This window comes from Peromyscus leucopus, chromosome 19, assembly GCF_004664715.2.
Source record: "Peromyscus leucopus breed LL Stock chromosome 19, UCI_PerLeu_2.1, whole genome shotgun sequence".
Classification (NCBI taxonomy): domain Eukaryota; kingdom Metazoa; phylum Chordata; class Mammalia; order Rodentia; family Cricetidae; genus Peromyscus; species Peromyscus leucopus.
Window position 1 is genome coordinate 32,480,548 of NC_051079.1, and position 12,558 is coordinate 32,493,105.

Consider the following 12,558-nt stretch of genomic DNA (forward strand, 5'->3'; position numbering starts at 1 on the left):
TTACTGTTACTGGGAAGACCCGGAAATGATAGAATTGCCCAAGCAAATGTCTTGAAGAGAAGCAAAGGGAGAAGCTATGTCACAATCCTTGAGGCTGATGAATGCCTAGCTTGTTCTAGTTGATACAATGGGGCTGAGGAAGATTTTGTTGAGTAGACAAACAGCAAGTGACCAGGGCAGAGAATAATGTGCCCAAATTGTGTTGTATGGTGGTTATTTTCCAGGCTTTGGCTTGGAGTTTGATGGATGAGATTTTTTTTTAACTATAAATAGTTATATCAGAAGATTCAACTCATTGGTAGAGCCTGAGCCCAGCACGAAGAAGGCCCTGTGTTTGTTCTCCAGCACAATTAATAAGTATATAAGTACAACTAAAATCCCAAATATCTTTGAGACATGTAGGTGTTTACCCTTCATGAATACAGTCAAAGAAAATCCTGCCAGCCTGGAGTGTTATGAGGGACTAGATAAAGATCCAAGAAATTATTTAGATTGTGCAAGGAAAAGCATATAAGCATGTGCTTCCATGTCTAAATATTATCCCCTTGATACATAAAAATAACTATATAAGTATAATTAGGATACAATGATAAGAAAGTGGGCCGGTGGTGGTGGCGCACGCCGGTAGGATTTGCTGAAGGAGGCGGAGGCAGGAGGATCACGAGTTCGAGGCCAGCCTGGGCTACACATTGCCAGGCAGTGGTGGCGCACGCCTTTAATCCCAGCACTCGTGAGGCAGAGGCAGGCGGATCTTTGTGAGTTCGAGGCCAGCCTGGGCTACCAAGTGAGTTCCAGGAAAGGCGCAAAGCTACACAGAGAAACCCTGTCTCGAAAAACCAAAAAAAAAAAAAGAAAGAAAGTGGGACTTCAGTCCATGGAACACAATGTGATCTTGACTCTTACAAAAATTATAAAGTTATTTACCTATGTGTGGCCTCAATCTCCAAAATGCTAGGGTTATAGGCATGAAACACTACATCTAGTCAAGATCCAGGTTAGATTCAGATGAATCATTTTGGCTTCTTTATCATTATTTTTTTTACTTACAAAATGAAGACAAATTTCCTCCTTATATTATGAGGAATAAGAAAATGCATGCTACTCACTTAACATTTTATATGTAACCAGAGGTAATATACAGTGCCTGTGATTATTATGTTCGGTCACAATTTACAGCATAGTAATACTTACATTCCTATAGAATTTTTATTTCATACATTATGTAATAGTTTTTAAAATATCTATCATCTTTTTATATACCACTATTGGAACTCTTTATAACTATTTTGCCCTTGGTGTCTGTAAGCTAAACTACAACTTTTCATGAAAAATCATGCTGTTTACTTACTTTAATTTTACTCAGTAAAATTCTAACATAAACATGCTAACATTTTGTGAAGTTAGCCAACAGAATCACAGTGCTTCTATGGAATGCATTTTCTAAGGAAAATCCATGTCTGTCTCTCATTGGAACCTTCCCCTCCAGATATTACAGATCTGTCTCAGTTATCCTCACACTGAAGACTCCTTCCATCCACCGACATGTCCTTCCTGAAACATTTCTCACATCATCATCTGCTGAACAACCTACTTCTTCTCTCACACAAGTTTCTCGCCTGTTTTAGTTCTATTACATATCCTATGGCACATTTCATAAGCTGTGTCTGAAAATAGGGGGGAACATTTACTGTCTGGTTCTAAACTATTTTTGAAAATGTAAATAAAATATATAAAAACAAATAGCAGAAGATGAGAAATTATATTTCTTAGGAGGAAAAGGCATCAAATATTAGCAATCAAAATGTAGGGTTATAGGGTTGTATACATTATCAATTTCATGGTTTTTATGTTAAGAATATAAACACTTAATGGTCTTAACTATGACATGCATAATGGATGCCTGTCATTTAATTTAATTTAAGCCACAGATGAAAGGAAATATCCAAATAGATTCTTAGGAAAAGTCAAGCAAATAGAAACATAGAGTAGAAACACAGAATAGAAAGTGGCTTACTAGAGTTAAGAAGGAGAAAAAACAGGAGGAAGGAAATCAAAGGGTTAAGATTTTGCTTGTGCAGATGAGTTATATCCTAAGGATTTAATGTTCATATAGACTGTGGTGATAATTTTGTATTGACAGTGAAAATTAGCTGAAAGAATGGATTATAAATATTCTTATACATGCATGTAACCATAGAGAGTGGCTCATAAATAATCTTTCAATCTAGTTTTTTGTTTTTCTATGCATTTGCATATGAAGACATATCATATCTTAAACACATATTATAAAATAAGTTAAAAATAAATGCATGTTATCACAATCCACATGCATGGGTGTCCTCTACAAAAATTACTTCATGACTGAATAATATCAAAAGAATTTTAAGCCGGGCGGTGGTGGCGCACGCCTTTAATCCCAGCACTCGGGAGGCAGAGCCAGGAGGATCTCTGTGAGTTCGAGGCCAGCCTGGGCTACCAAGTGAGTCCCAGGAAAGGCACAAAGCTACACAGAGAAACTCTGTCTCGAAAAAAACCAAAAAAAAAAAAAAAAAAAGAATTTTAAAAACTTAAATTACTTCATTATTACTGTATTTTTTAATTCTTTAATTAAAAATATTTAAATTGAAAATCACAACCTCTCTCTTATACACCAAGACAGATTCAGCTATTAGGATAAGATACATCAGTTTGTTTTGCTGAAAAAAAAGCTTCCATTATTGTGATGTTCAGGACAAAGCATACTCATTCAAGTATGACTTGTACTCCCTATTCTAAATAATTAATCCATTTGCTCTCCGTTCTCGTGTCTATCACCATACCATCAAATCAGAAGGAGAACATTGTCAGGAACAGATTATGCCAAAGTCATGATCATTAACTGCTCTTGGGCATTTTGATTACTCCCTCCCATTGTTGCCAAGTCACATCTTTCTCAGTTATCAGTTTTATCTAACATAACTACATGGAAAAAAGCTCTTCAGTATGTCAATGATTAAGCTCTAGTGTGGGAGTGTTGCAGAGCCTAACAATTTAATGGTTTCTTAAAGGGAAATATACACACAAGCATAAGAAAAAAAAGATGCAACATGAGAAAATAAAGTCCTAGAAAATAGTAAAAGAGAGCTTGAAATAACTCATTATTAATAATGGCAACCAATCCATTTACTAAAAATTACATGTATATGAATTTAGCAATAGCACTCTGCCTCCTGACTGTGAAGATAGTATATCCAGCTATTCCATCTTCCTGCTGCCATTTCTTCCCCACCAAGATGGACTAAGTCCTCTTGAACACTGTGCTTCCTCGTTGCTGTGTGGTATTGAGAATTTAAAATTGAAGAGTAAACTGATCCATAAGAACAGAATCCTTCAAAATCCAGAAGAGGCATTCTAATCAACAGATGTGCCAACAACCACATGGGAATCAAGAGAAATGAAACAAAAAGTAACATGACCCCCTTTAAAAAAGGTCACAAATCTTCAACTGATGAACTCAAACGTTCTATAATAGGTCAAATATGCCAAATGAAGATTTCAAACATTTTCTATTTAGAAGCAATCAATGGTCTAAAAAAAGATACAAACATGGATTGAATCCAGGACAATGAGGAGAAGGTGAGAAACAATGGAAGACAAAGTCAGTAGAATAAATAAGAAATGTCACAACATGAGTGAAAAAGTCAGCAATGAGGAATGATATTCACCAAGGAAATTGAGGTTTTACAAAATGGAATGAATTAAACACAAAATATGGTGTAAAGCATCACCAACAAATCTGACCAAACAGAAGAAAGAATATTATAGTTTGTAGGAAACAATAGTAATAAAATCCTGTACCAAAATAAATGGGAAAGCAAGAAATAAGTATGATCACAATGTGCAAGATACAATCAAGAAACTAAACCTAAGAATTCACCAGATAGAGAAGGGGATTGAAAAAAACACTGATGGGATAAAGATCTACTTAAGAAAATCACAGCAGAAAAATTCATAAATCTAGAGAAATGAACACTCAAATACACACACACAAAAAAAATTAGAGCCCCAAATAGATATGACAGAGGATAACTTTTCCAGACACATTGTAGTCAAAAGGTAAAAAAATACAAAATAAAGAAGGAGTATTTAAGCATGCACAGTGAAAAATGGCAACTCTCCTAAAAAGGCAAAATCATCAGATCTCTTGCCAGCAACTATCAAAGCCAGAGATTCATGGAAAGATATATTGCCAGCCATGAGTACAAATAACTACCAACTGGGTGTTATATCCAATACAACTATTATTAAATTTGATTTTAAAAGGTGAGGAGACATTTCAAGACAAGCACTAATCGAGGCAATTCAACACCACGGAGCCTGCACTACAGATGATACTTATAAGGATGCTATCTATGTACAGAAGAAGAAAGTCTAGTACACAGAAGTCTGCCCTGCTGGTCAGAAATTAGGTAATGAAACAACAATCCTATATTCAGTTAAAATACTGGAGTATTTTGATAAACATAGCTGAAAATATTTCCATTATGATGCCTTGGTCTTCACAATAAAAGACACTTTATTCGTTTATTTGTTTGTTGGTTTATTTGCCAAAAACAGTGAGAGGGAAAGAGGGAGAATATCTCAATTACAAAAGACCAGAATAAAGGTTGTGAAAGGAATAGAAGGACATAGGAATCTATTAAGTAAACCATCACATATAACACAATAAATAAGCAAAACTTTAATAGTCACAGAGGATATCGAAAGGAACAAACAAAAATCAACCCAACCCAGAAAAACAATAAGATTACAGAACTTAACAAACTTTTGTCAATAATAGCTTTAACTTTAACTAGACACAATCTGAACATAGAATTTAAAGGATGAAGAGTAGTTGACCAGACTGAAAACAAGACCCAACTTGTGCTTTCTCCAAATCCACTGTACTGGAAAGATACCCATAGATTGAGAGTCCAAAGGTGAATTCAAACTACCAAGAAATTGGAACTTGAAGGCAAGCTACTGCAGCTTTTCTGATAGCTGATAAAGTAAATTTCAAACCAAAATTAGTTGCAAGATCTAAAGACTGACATAATTTACTAATAAATAGAACACTCCATCAAGATGATATGACAATTGCAAATATCTTTGCATCAAATATTAGGGACCTCAGTTTCACAAAACAAACATCAATGAGACTTAAAATTCAGATAGATCATTTTATAATGCTGGGTGATTTAATTACTATATCTCAACTCTAGAGAGTCATTCATACTTTTTAAAAAATCCCAAATAAAACCCTCACTACCAGGAATGGATTGCCTTTTTTCAGTTCTTGGACAATGGGGTCTCATAGTCCCCCAGCCCCAACATTACAGAATATTACTAATGCAATATCCAGACTTTGATAGTTATATACCTTTGCTGAAGACTCCTTATACTTAAGTCATAGAACATAGACAAATCTAGCTAGTACTCAACTGGAAGCTTAATCTCCTCTTGGCAACTTTCATAGTGCTCTAAGATGCTATGCACCCTACTAGAGGATAAGAGCAGTCAGCTGTGATTCCTGAATGGTACAATAATGACCTGCCTAGAAATATATGCTTACTTGTGCAATTGTAGCATGAACATTAAGGGTGTAACCAACTACATTTTTATGGGTTTTTTTGTTTTGTTTTGTTTTGTTTTGTTTTTTGTTTTTTGAGACAGGGTTTCTCTGTGTAGCTTTGGAGCCTGTGCTGAAACTCACTCTGTAGCCCAGGCTGGCCTCAACCTCACAGAGATCCACTTGCCTCCGCCTCCTGAGTGCTGGGATTAAAGGTGTATGCTACCACCGCCTCGCTCATTTTTATGTTTTAAGACCTTGCTAGATGAAAAGGAACCCATCCCTGACACTGTCAATGAGACCATGAACCTATGACTAGATAGGTCATGGGCCCTCAGTGGTTTTCAACCTGTGAGATGTGACCACATTGGCAAACCTCTATCTCTAGAAATATTTACATTAATATTTATAATAGTGGCAAAGTTACAGCTATAAAGTAGCAACAAAAATAATTTTGTGATTGGGGCGTCACCGCAACATGAGGAACTTTATTAAAGGGTCACAGCGTTAGGAAGGTTGAGAAACACTGTGCTATATAAACTTAACTTTGGAAGCACTCCTAATGACTGATTGCTATACCCATGGCATCTCTCAACCCTCATAACAGAAGCTTCTTCTTGCAGTAGATGGCAATAAACACAGAAAACCAAAACATGTCAGTATGGGAATAGGAGACTTTGGAATGTTCAGCCCTAAGAGGGATATCTGTATCAGGCCTGCCCTCGAGGCCTAGGGCTCTCAGTGGAAAAGGAGGACAGAAAGATTCTAAGAGTCAGATGTGGTAACTAACTTCAAGAAAACTAGTGTTTTCTTGAAACAACAGGGTAATTGCACGTATGAATGCTCACAGAGATTGTTCCAATATGAGCAAGTCTTGCATAAGTTCAAGAGAGGCAAAATTGCAGCATGGAAGAAGGAAATGAGTAGGAAGTTCCACCCTTAACAAGGGAGTGACTGGAATTTTATTACTACTGCTGGAAGAGGGAAAGCCTATTTTCTTTAATGTTATAGTGCCTGGTATATCAACCACACTCCAAGGCATGCCCCAAAGCAAAGGAGAGAGAGAGAAAGAGAGAGAGCATGAAGTTGAATGAATAGGGAGAAGGAAGACCTAGGATGAGTTGGGGGAGGGAAATAAATATGATCAAAACACTTTGTATAAAATTCTCCAATGACTAATGAATCATCATGGATCTAGGAGAAGAACCTGCCTCCACCCCTTTACTAAATCAGCAGGCTCTCTAACTATATTCTAAATATTTGTCCTTAGTCTCACAAATAAGTATAATCCTCACTCTTTGTCAAGAAAACCTTTCATTACAACAGATAAAGATCATTACAGAAAACCACAACCATCAAAATACCGAATTATCGAGACCAGTCCCAGAGGATACATTCACAAAACTCTCCCACAAGTAAGGCTCAGGGGACATTTTGGAAGAGCGGGCAGAAAGATTGTAAGAACTAGAAAATCAGGGAACTTGCTGTGAGATTGTATCTTCTAGTAATGTGAGAAGCCATACCTATAAATTTTCACTAAAATAACTGCCTAAACATGACCTGAATAAGGACAACATCAACAGACATGCCAAAGTGGACAAGGGAAGGCCCATTGAGGTTTCAACCCTACATAAGAACTACAGGCAACTAAGGAATGCTGAGAGCAGAAGAAACAGTCCTCTCCAGAGAAAGCACTAATTGGTTATTCCATAGCAAATGATCAGCCCTGAAAGCACACGTATAAGTAACATTTTACAGAATGAGCAGGTTATATTTTGGAATATTTATGTATAAACATATACCTATATGCATGCAGCAACAATGAATGAAAAAAGAGGACATGAATTTGAAAGAGAGCAAGGAAGGGTATATGGGAGAGTTTTAAAGGAGGAAGGGGAAGGTAAAATGGTGTAATTATATTCTCATCTCAAAAATGAAGAAAAAATGCAAAACGAACATGTAAAAATCAGCAGCTTGTCTATGCTAACAAACTTTCCAAGACAGAAAATGAAAAACATTCCCATTCTCAAGGGGTTTAATCCATGAATACTGGAATGTTTAGTATATAAAAATCTGTTACTAATATATACCTCCTTAGTAGAATGTAATCAGAAAATGAATTTGACTCATAAAAGTCATTAGGTAAATTTCAATATACTTTCTTTGTGGAGTCATGTGCAGCACAGGCTGACCTTGAAATAGAAAATGTGAGCTTGTATTTTTAACATGCTGTTGAATATGGTTTTCAGTATTTTATGGAATAATTTTTGAATCTCTTTATGTACTATCCATACACATTTTTAGTATCAGACTAATAAGTCTGTTTCGTCTTCAATGTTTGGGGAGGGTAGTGTTAATTTTTCTTGAACTGTTTTGTAGAACTATCTAAAGTTACATAGTTAAATCAGTTTTGTTTTGTGATCTGATCCACAACTGTTCTTTATTGGGAGGTTTCAATTGTTGGTTAAAAATCTCCTCACTGTGCTGGAGAGATGGTTCAGGGGTAAAGAGCATTTGATGCTTATCAAGAAGATCCAGATTCAGTTCCCAGCACTCACATGGCAGCTCATCCTATAACTCTAGTTCCAGGGGATCTGGAGCCCTGTTCTGATCTCCATAGTCACCAGACATACATGCAGCATACATGCAAATATCAGGCAAACACACATAAACATAAAATAAATAAATATTTTTTAAAAATTTGCTTACTGAAATATCTCCAGTCACATTCTCTATTTCTTTATAATTCAATTTTGGTAGATTATGTATTTCTAGAAACTTACATGTTTCATTTAGTTTATATATTAGTTAGAATATAGTTATATTCTCTTATAATGTTTTCATTTCTATAAATTAGTAGGAATATTTCCACTTTTAAATCTGATTTTAGATTTTCTCTTTTTATTTTTAGTCACTCTTTACCAATTCGTTCACCTCAGAGAAATAAGTTTGGGTTTTACTTTTTATCTGTATTACTTGGTTTATCTCTATTTTTATATTTCTCTTAAAATTTTACTGCTTTTTTCCCTCTCTTGTTAGCATTGGGTTTAGGTTGCTTTTTTTAATCATAAAAACAAAACTGTAGCATCAAAGACAAGGTGGAGCAGCTATGGGTTGAGTCCAATCCATGACTACCCAGCTTGTAACTGCTGCTTTAGAGGGTCAGACATCACTTCTAGAGAGGACACATTCACATGCAAAGAATGATTAGAAAACTCCCAAGAGGAATAAGTATTAAACACACTTGGGGAAATTAAATTTGACAAATATATTATTAAAACAAGAAAGGTAGAATTTATCTAGAGTCTTCAGAGAGGATAAGATGTCAACATGAAGCACGGAGAAGCCAGGGTCTCTTCTCATTCAGGAAGGAATGACAGCAGTACAAGGCTGTTTGAAAAAATAATTGAGCAGGGAGGGTCAGAAACCACACACATTTCAAATCAGAATAACTGTGCGAATGGAAATGGTGTGGATTACTTTAGTTTTCCTGTGAATAATTTGACTTAAACACAGCTCTCCTTAAATTATCATTATGAAAAAAATAAAACTCTGTTAATCCTATAAAAGCCACCTGATTTTTCCACAATAAATGTTTAAGATGTGCAATGCTTTGAAATTTTTATAGACTTAGGCAGACATCATTAAACACCCTCTTACTGACTAGAATGAAGCATCACGCCCCTCCTATAGGCGTCATAATTAATTATAGGTTAATTTCTGGAAGTTACTGAAAACCTCTGTGCTCTTTTATAAGCATGAGACTATAGAATCTCTGAACACTTCCCCAGGTATGAGTCAATTCCCCCTCCTCTAAGAACACTAGTTTTTTGTTCTTGAAATCGTACAATGGCAAAGGGCACTTGGTCTTTGCTTGGTAATAAACAGTGTATCTCCCTGCTTTGTAGAAGCTATTACAGTATGTTCCTTATGAGAAATATCACATTGCAAAATACAAAGAGGGAGAGGTCTGTGTTGTCCAGACCGTCAAGAGTAACAGAATGTATGTCTATGCAACAACAATGAATGAAAGAAAAGATTGTGAATTTGAAAGAGCACAGGAGGGAGTATATGGGAAGGACTGGAAGAAGAAAAGAGAAGGGAGAAATTATGTAATTATGTTATAATCTCATAAAAAGAAATAATTTTTAAAGCTTATGTAAGAGAGTACTCGCTTGTTCTCACGGAAATCCTGCTTTGCTTTTCTGATATAAATTAATCTCCACTAGAGGGAATGGGATTGGAAAAGCCTTTGTCCTTCCCATAAATTCAATATACAAATCTGTACTATAGACAGTTGCCTGTCAGTCTACTTTCTCCAGAGTCCCTAGGACCTAGGCTTTGAGTTAGAAGATATTTTTAATTGGGTTCTAAAAGGAATGATGAATTAAGTCAGAATGTAGTAATGCTCAATATAATATAATGCTCAATATAATAATAATTAGACACCACTAGTTTAGTTTTGGGAAAAAATGAATAAACACAAACTATTAAAAGTCTCTCCACACACTGTAATTTGTGTGACTATATGAAAACGGGCTTCTAATGGTAGAAATGAAGGAGATAACTTCCAGTGGGAGAGACAGTCCTGACAGCACTCAATGGCTTCACAAAACTTGTGTTTACTTATCATGTCACCTTTTAAAATTACTTTATTTAAAATTTTGATTTAAATTTTTACCAGTGTGCTTTCATTTTATGCATTAACTTTGAGATTTTAACTCATGCAGATAATGTGCATTGACCAAATTAACAATCAGCATTTTCTTTTTCTTTTGTTTCCCTACATTTGTGCTCTTCTCATCCAGATATTAATAAAATACTTTAAAGAATTTTAGAAATAATACAAAATTAAATAGGAATGGGAAAATTCTCACATTTGACCTTCTGCACATGTGTCCAGCATCGGATGCATTCACAACGGATGGCAACATTGGCACATCATTATTGACCAAATACAATGCTGTACAACATGCATATCTCTACTATTTCCTCTGGAAGCTGATACATGGATAAGCATGCATACTTAACATTCCTCAAAATGACCTCACTGCCCTTCTTCTGTGTCTGTTCCTCACTCTGCTTCCCCTTCTGAACTTCTGGGAACCACTAGTTTCATTTATTATCTACATCACGCTGTCTTTCCCAGATGCCATGTAGCTAGAACCATACAGAACGCATCCTTTGGGGGTAAATTTCTTCATTATCAGTATTCATTTATGTTACTTTGGAATCACATGTGATCTGTGACTGTCAAACCTTCACAACATTTGTTTCTGCCAGTGTGTCCCACTGTTGGTTCTTAAATTATTTCTTTTATTGTTTGAGGCTATGGTATAATTATATCATTTCTCCTTTTCTTTTTCTCCCTCCAAACTCTCCCATATGCCCCTCGGCTCTTTCAAATTCATGGCATCTTTTTTCATTCATTTTTGTTACATATTTGTAAATGTATAGGCATATATATTCCTAAATACAACCAGATCATTCTCTACAATGTTACTTATATGTATGTTTTCAGAGCTGACAGTTTTGAATCTGCAATTACCAGGTGGGAAGATGACTTAGCATGTAGTGGTACTTGCTACTACTCCTGGTGACTGATTTCAATCCCAGAAACCCACAGGTTGAAGGAGGGAAATACTGAATCCATAATTTGTCCTCTGACCTCCACATGAGTGCTGTGGTATTTTATTGGCTTCTCAGCATTTTAATTTGCCACATTTCCATCAAATTTTTAAATAAATGGTCCATTTATTTAAAAAACATAATGAAATATTTACAGTGGTAATAACTTCTAGTAAATGAGAGAAGTAGGCACGTGTGTCTCTTTGCAGCTTTCTGTCTTCTGCTACATAGTTGCAATACTTCACTATGAAAATAATTAGGAACCAAAGCACCAGAGTGGTAGCTATACGTTTTCTCTTTTAAACAGTCCAAACTTATTTAACATGCTATTTTTCTCTTTTTGCCTGGATTTCCAGAAACATGTTCCAAACTTCGTAACTACTAGCTCATACATTGGCCTGTTTGCTTAATCAACCTTTAATATAATTATTCTTTTTCAAAATATGCTTTTAAAACTATATCAATATATGGATTTTAAAGCAAGAATCTATAAATCTTTTTCTAAAATAGCACATTTGCAAATTCATATAATGATAACTATAATATGCATATGTATTATATGCATCATAATATGAATGTGTGTGAAAGAAAGAGATGAGAAAGAAAGAAAGAAAGAAAGAAAGAAAGAAAGAAAGAAAGAAAGAAAGAAGAGAGAGAGAAAGAGAAGAGAGAGAGAGAGAGAGAGAGAGAGAGAGAGAGAGAGAGGGAGGGAGGGAGGGAGGGAGGGAGGTTACAATGGTTTGAACCTCAAAGCTACCTAGGAATAATAGACGAGGTTAATGTGAGATCACAGCTCAATTTACCCCATGCAAAATTGTAGATTAATCGTATCTCTAATTTAACCATTTCTCTGCCAGTCTTAGTTCCAGAGAACTAGTGGAGTGACATCCTTGGCCAGTTTTTAGAGCCAACAAAACTCTATACCAATGTGTAATTCCCTAACATGAATAAATTCAGTATAAAAATTAAAATCATGTCTTCATTTTGTGTTATTTTGAATGCTAGAATCAAATTCAAGTTCTCTTGTGAGCTAAGCCCATGCTCTACTACTGAATTACACTCTCAATCCAGAAAAAGTTGCTTTACATAAAAGGGAAAAGCTTTTCAGAAGCAATACAGAGGCTTAAAAAAATAAGACTGGAGTATCAAAGATACTAAGAGGAGGTTAGCAATTAATGTACCAGACAAAATATGTAACACAACATCTTTCATACAATAATCACGACAAAGAAGAGCTGTGTTCTAAAGTGACACCAATTTGCTTCCTACAGAATTTCCTGGTGATAGAATTAGGGAAGAGCCTCCAGTAGTGTCCCTCTACTCTCCATGAAGGAGAACAGGCA